This window comes from Saccopteryx leptura, chromosome 3 (genome assembly GCF_036850995.1).
Source record: "Saccopteryx leptura isolate mSacLep1 chromosome 3, mSacLep1_pri_phased_curated, whole genome shotgun sequence".
Classification (NCBI taxonomy): Eukaryota; Metazoa; Chordata; class Mammalia; order Chiroptera; family Emballonuridae; genus Saccopteryx; species Saccopteryx leptura.
This window is the reverse complement of record NC_089505.1, coordinates 104,644,406-104,651,585: the sequence shown is the minus strand read 5'-3', so window position 1 is coordinate 104,651,585 and position 7,180 is coordinate 104,644,406. Positions and strand designations below refer to the sequence as shown.

Sequence of the window (7,180 nt, the reverse complement as noted above, 5' to 3'; positions counted from 1 at the left end):
CCTGGTGGGCGTGCTGGGTGGATCCCGGTCGGGCGCATGCGGGAGTCTGTCTGACTGTCTCTCCCTGTTTCCAGCTTCAGAAAAATACAAAAAAAAAAAATTATAATAACTAGGGGGTCAGGTGGGTATTAGGCATATAGAGGTATCACTTCATAAGTTATATATAAATGTCTAACCATTACACTGTATACCTAAAACTAATATAATATTAAATGTCAACTGTAATAGAAAAAAACTGTATTAATGGAATTATTCACATATACATCATTTTAATATAAAAACAATAGGTATGTGGTAATTATAAAGATATCAAAACAGTACAGAATTGTAAGAATGCTTTCCCAAATCATTATTAACAGTTTAGTGTTTATTTGCCAGACCATTTTCTATGTACTTATACAATATATCTGTGTGTATCATTTTACATTATATATTTTATTTTATTTTTTCAAAAATTTTTTAAGTTTTTTTTTAAAATTTATTCATTTTAGATAGGAAAGAGAGTGAGAGAGAGAAGGGGGGAGGAGCAGGAAGCATCAACTCCCATATGTGCCTTGACTAGACAAGTGCAAGGTTTCGAACCCGCAACCTCAGCGTTCCAGGCCGACACTTTATCCACTGTGCCACCACAGGTCAGGCAACATTATATATTTTAAAAATAAACAATATAGACTGGGGCTTTCTCTATGGAGCATGCCAGTGCCTTTCCCCAGCCCTTTCCCTCAGGCATGTTTTCCTTGTGTCTCTCTCCTAAGCTCCAAGGGCCCTGCTTTTGTCTCTGTAACTTGTTTCCAGAGCCCATTTCTTCTATTCTAGGGCTTACTTCTACCTCTGTGACTTTTTTTTTTTCTGTGACAGAGACAGAGACAGAGAGAGAGAGACAGACAGGGACTGAGACAGGAAGGGAGAGAGATGAGATGCACCAACTCTTTGTTGGGGCACCTTAGCTGTTCATTGATTGCTTTCTCATATGTGCCTTGACTGAGGGCGGGGGCTACAGCAGATTGATGACCTCTTGCTCAAGCCAGTGACCTTCGACCTTGGGTTTAAGCTGGTGAGCTGTGCTCAAACCAGATGAGCCCGCACTCAAGCTGGTGACCTCGGGGTCTCGAACCTGGGTCCTCCGCATCCCAGTCCGATGCTCTATCCACTGCACCACCGCCTGGTCAGGCCAGGCATGACTTTCTAAATAAACTTTCTCTCTTTAAAAAAAAAAAAAAAAAAAAAAAAAAAAAAAATATATATATATATATATATATATATAGAGAGAGAGAGAGAGAGAGAGAGAGAGAGAGAGGTATTTTACTTTCCTTAATATATAATAATAATATGTGGAGCTCCTTGACTTCTACAAAGTAAAAGTTGCAAGAGGAGTCATGTAAACAGTTTATACACTATAATAGGAAGTAGATTTGTAGTATAAACTGGTAGAAACCTAGATATGGGCACTGTCAATTGTGTCTGTTGGGGCCTCCACCAATCATCTTCTAAAAACAAATCATTTGACCCCTGCTCAACCCCCCAATGCCTTCCCATTTCACATAAAAAAAAAAAAAGATCCTTTGTCCACACAATAGCTTACAAGGTCTCACCTGAGCTGACCCCTGCCTGCCTGTCCAACCTCATTGGCTGCCATTCTCCCCATTACCTATTAAGTTCCAGCCAACTTGGTCCTCTTGTGTTGTAAAGTAGCGTACCTTACTTAAACGGGTTATGTAGAGACACCAAGGCAGGATACAGAAGAATTTTCAGGATGAGATTTATTAGTAAGCCGGCTGCATATGACTTGCATGGGGTATAGCTAACCCAAATCGTATAGCCTCAAATATAGCTCTGAGGCTAGTTATATACACTTGATCACATACAGGTTAGGGGGGAAAGGAAGGGGAAACATGACACAATTATCAATCATTAACAAGCTTATACCATTTGTCTATAGGATCTGTAAAAAACATTCCTACACATTAAAACTTACAGAGTAGGATTAAAAAGCTTTGGTACATATATACTATGGAATATTATTCAGCTATAAGAAATGATAACATTGGATCATTTACAATAACATGGATGGACCTTGATAACATTATACGGAATGAAATAAGTAAATCAGAAAAAACTAAGAACTATATGAATCTATACATAGATGGGACATAAAAATGAGACTCAGAGACATGGACAAGAATGTGCCTGACCAGGCGGTGGCGCAGTGGATAGAGCGTCGGACTGGGATGCAGAGGACCCGGGTTCGGGACCCCGAGGTCGCCAGCTTGAGTGTGGGCTCATCTGGTTTGAGGAAAAGCCCACCAGTTTAAACCCAAGGTCGCTGGCTCCAGCAAGGGGCTACTCGGTCTGCTGAAGGCCCGTGGTCAAGGCACATATGAGAAAGCAATCAATGAACAACTAAGGTGTTGCAATGCGCAATGAAAAACTAATGATTGATGCTTCTCATCTCTCTCCATTCCTGTCTGTCTGTCTATCCCTGTCTATCCCTCTCTCTGACTCACTCTCTGTCTCTGTCTCTGTCTCTGACCTATGGTGGCGCAGTGGGTAAAGCGTCGACCTGGAATGCTGAGGTTGCCGGTTCAAAACCCCAGGCTTGCCTAGTCAAGGCACATATGGGAGTTGATGCTTCCTGCTCTTCCCCCCTTCTCCCCCCCCCCCGTCTCCTCTCTCTAAAATGAATAAAATAAAATCTTAAAATAAATAAATAAATAAAAATTAAAAAAATGTGATGGTAACGGGGGAGGGTGGCGGGTGGGAGGAATGGGGCTAAAGGAGAGTGAGGGGTGGGGGGAGGGGAGGAGAGGGGAGGGGCACAAAGAAAACCAGATAGAAGGTGATGAAGACAATTTGACTTTGGGTGAGGGGTATACAGCAAAATCAAATGTCAAAATAATCTGGAGATGTTTTCTCTCAACATATGTACCCTGATTTATCAATGTCACTGCATTAAATTTAATTTAAAAAAGCAAACTTACAAGGTAACACAATAGTGATATCATTTTACATATCAGACACTAACAAATCTTTTAGTGTCTACCTCCCATTCCTTTGCCTAGAGGTATATGTTACTCTCAGGATTCCAGGAAGGGAGGAAGAGTTAAAATCAGTGTAGGATATGTAAATATTGTCTCTTTTTTTTATTATTTATTTATTCAATTTTTAGAGAGGAGAGAGAGAGAGACAGAGACAGAGAGAGAGAGAAAGAAGGGATGGAGGAGCTGGAAGCATCAACTCCCATATGTGCCTTCACCAGGCAAGCCCAGGGTTTCGAACCGGCGACCTCAGCATTTCCAGGTCGACGTAAATATTGTCTTATTGAAAGGGAAAGAAAGTTCTTCAGATAACCTTTATTCTTTCAATGCCTAACTTTTCCTCTTTAAAGTGGTGTTGCCGCCTGACCAGACGGTGGCGCAGTGGATAGAGCATTGGACTGCAATGCAGAGGACCCGCGTTCGGAACCCCGAGGTCGCCAGCTTGAGTGCGGGCTCATCTGGTTTGAGGAAAAAACCCACCAGCTTGAACCCAGGGTCGCTGGCTCCAGCAAGGGGTTACTCGGTCTGCTGAAGGCCGGCGGTCAAGGCACATGTGAGAGAGCAATCAATGAACAACTAAGGTGTTGCAACGCGCAATGAAAAACTAATGATCGATGCTTCTCATCTCTCTTCGTTCCTGTCTGTCTGTCCCTGTCTATCCCTCTCTCTGACTCACTCTCTGTCTCTGTAAAAAATAAATAAATAAATAAAAATTTAAAGTGGTGTTGCCAATACTAAGTTTTACAGTTCTTTGGCATCTTACCACACTTGGTCCTTGAATAAGCTGTTTCCTAGCTCAGGGTCTTCCACCACCCATACTAGATAAATCTAATTTATTCTGGTGTTTTTTCCTTTTACATTTTTGTATACTTGCTAGTAGTCTTGTTTCTCACTTCAGATTGTAAACTAAGGGTAAGTATATTGCCTGTCTTATCTATATACCAATAGATACCCAGCACCTACCAAATAGCCTGGCACACAATAAGCAGTCTATTTGTTGAATGAATGTACTTTTACATTGAGTCTTAAAAACATGGATAGGAGTGCAAACATAAAAAAAAATAAAAAAGATACACCAGATTATGAGGAGAATGAAGACAGCAGTGGCAAGAAAGTAAGTCTAGGAAGATGGCTTGGAGCCTAATGGGAGGGGACCTCTATTCTGTGAACTTGGATTGGTGGCAGTATAAGGGTGAATAGGGAATTTGGTGGGAAGCAGCTCTTCCCCATTTCTGCTGGCAGTTAAGTCACCTGTTCTGGCCTATGATAGCCCTTTTTACATTCCTTTGTGTTTGTTTCTCCATCTTAGTGTGGGGACCTGGGTTCCAGAAGGGGCTTAGGCTGGAACCAGGTCTTGTTTGCATGCCTAGCATTTGGGAAATGAAGCAGTTCTCACCAAGCATTTGACTGATGAAATAACGGAATCAGTTTAATTATTAGAGGGCAGGTTCAGGGTTTGAAAAAGTCCGAGTTCAGTTGAGACTCAAATTTTATTAGCGCCCTGGCCGGTTGGCTCAACGGTAGAACGTCGGCCTAGCGTGCGGAGGACCCGGGTTCGATTCCCGGGCAGGGCACACAGGAGAAGGGCCCATTTGCTTCTCCACCCCTCCACAGCGCTTTCCTCTCTGTCTCTCTCTTCCCCTCCCGCAGCCAAGGCTCCATTGGAGCAAAGATGGCCCGGGCGCTGGGGATGGCTCTGTGGCCTCTGCCTCAGGCGCTAGAGTGGCTCTGGTCACAACATGGCGATGCCCCAGATGGGCAGAGCATCGCCCCCTGGTGGGCAGAGCGACGCCCCAGATGGGCAGAGCATCGCCCCCTGGTGGGCGTGCCAGGTGGATCCCGGTCGGGCGCATGCGGGAGTCTGTCTGACTGTCTCTCCCTGTTTCCAGCTTCAGAAAAATGCAAAAAATAAAAATAAAAAAATATATATTAGCTAGGACCTTGCTTTATCTCTCACAGGTTTCCTTTAAATCATCAAATGACTTATCAGAGGTGAAGGGCTTGACGAAGTTCCTGAGTAAGCGCTCAATTATTATTAATTGCCAATTCACAGGCACAACCGGTCTCTCTAGTCCCTAGTTTCTTGTGCTGCCACGTCCCCTGTTAGGATTCAACAAAATACGTATGGGGTGCTGCTGTCCCAGGTAATTATCCCCATCATGCTCTCACGACAAAAGCACCAACCAAAAATGGCGACCTCTAAACCAGAAACGGGCGTCAATTACCGGTCACGGTAGCGACATATACTACAGGTGAAGTCGAGAAGAAACAGGTAGGGTAGGGTTCGTAAAGCTGGGTTACAAGGCACCGAGCCCGCCCACGCATCCAGTCAAAGCCAGCAGGAAAACACTTCAGAGCCCAAGCTTAGCAACAACCAGGGACCGCGAACATGTGTCAGAAGGGTATCTACGCCTGCGCAACTGAGGCCCGCGCCAGCCGGCCGGAAGAGCCGCGCGTTTCCGGGTTGGAGGCGGGGAGCGGTGCCGGAAGTACTCGGGGAGGGCCGAGCAGTCGGACCGGCTGCCGAGAGGATCGCTTCACTGGGGCAGTCTCCGCATATCATGGGGAGATAAACCTGCTGCCTGTGAGTCTTGGGCCTTGGCAGTTGAGGAAGAAGAGCGGGAGGAGGGAGTCAGGATCCAGACCCACTGTGGGTCAGTGTTTGAAGAGGCAGATTGTGGAGGAGATGGGACTGTGAGGAGTCAGGCTCTTGGGACGGGACTAGGGGATCGGGCTCGGAGAAGACACGGCTGTAGGGACCCGGGTTCCAAGACGGGACTTAAGGAACGGGGACAAATGTGAGTTCTCCGGCATCTAAGGGAAAGCGGTCTGAGAGGGACAGGATTGTGGGCACCCGCTCTCTTAAGAGAAGAAGGGTCGAAACGGAACGGAGCGTGAAGACACGGGCTCCTGAGAGGTAAAAGCGGAGATGTGAGGACTTGGGCTCCGAAGAGGCAGAAGCGGGACAGTGAAGACCCGGGCTCCTAAGGATTCAGAAACAGAGCAGCGAAGACTTAGACCTTTGAGGGGCAGAAAGAGTAAGAGAACATTTGGGTTTGGAGGAATAGGAGCGGACAGTGAAGACGGGCTTCTGTGGGGACAGGATCGGGGCTTGGAGACTCCGAAGTACTTGAGGGAACACGGCTGTGAGGACCCGAACTCTTGAAAGCGGAGAATATCAGGGGCCATCAACCTCTAAGGGAAAGGGAAAGAGTTTGGAAAAAATACAGTGATGCCCTTTTTTTCGTAGATTCTCTGAACCCAGAGTGGTAAAGGATGTATTCCGGGAAAGACGACTCCTTCGCTCTGCCTACTTGGCTTCTGGCAGGCTTTTCTTGTGTCAGATTCTTAATCTAGGAAGCCCACAGGCAAGCATCTTCGTTTTCTGCTTCATTCTTACAAAGCTCTGATGTGGAGTTGAAGCAGTTTGAACTCGGTTACATACTTGACAAGTGCTTTAAATTCCACTCCACTTAACCCTGATTGAGTACGTATCTCTGCATCTCATATAAAAGAATGTCAGAGATGGAAGGGCCGGAAAGAGAATCTTTTGTAAATTCCTGTTTCAGGTGTAAAGAGGGCTTAGGATCATAGTGAAGTGATGTTGTTGATTAGGTCATGATTTTGGTGCAGTATCCTGCTGCACATAGCAATTAGGAGATGCTTGGTTAATATCCCTTGGAAACATGCTTATAGCAACTGCTCTAACTTCAAAGCTAATGGATTTTTACAGATTCTACTACTTTATTTTTAGTCTTGGTGCTGTATCGACATTGATACAGTGGATGTCACTACCAGTTAGGAAACCTTTAAATGAAGCCCATCCCTACCCCCAAAGATGTAAGTAAGTCATTTAGAAAGTTGCAGATAAGTAAGCTGTATCTTGTATTTTTAGCATAAGCATTCACTGGAAATGGCTGCTTTTAGATAAGGTTGGCAGGGAGACTTGGACCAGTCTCATCTCTTCAATAATGTCTTGTACTGAAACCTACTCAGGCTAACCAGACACTATGATAAGGACTTTCAAGTATTATATCATTTAATTACAACTTACAGCCCCACAAGTTAGATATTGTTAGTTCCATTGTACAGATAATGAAATTGGTTCAGAGGAGTTAAGGAGGATTGCCAGAAATCACATGGTA

The 7,180-nt window shown here is 44.8% G+C and overlaps 1 protein-coding gene across 6 annotated transcripts in view; it reads left to right on the top strand.

Annotated features, from left to right (window-relative positions):
* Positions 1–5,507: 5,507 nt before the first annotated feature.
* TAF12 (TATA-box binding protein associated factor 12) overlaps positions 5,508–7,180 on the top strand; it is a 28,118-nt gene continuing 26,445 nt past the window's right edge. Inside the window, exons 1-2 of one of the 6 annotated variants that reach the window (XM_066375662.1) lie at positions 5,525–5,619; positions 6,286–6,403. The gene's annotated coding sequence lies outside the window, so the exon portion shown is untranslated. Of the gene's footprint in view, positions 5,620–5,665; positions 5,953–6,054; positions 6,074–6,285; positions 6,404–7,180 lie in introns of those variants that run through there. The other 5 variants (XM_066375661.1, XM_066375660.1, XM_066375665.1 and 2 more) reach the window with 5 other exon arrangements.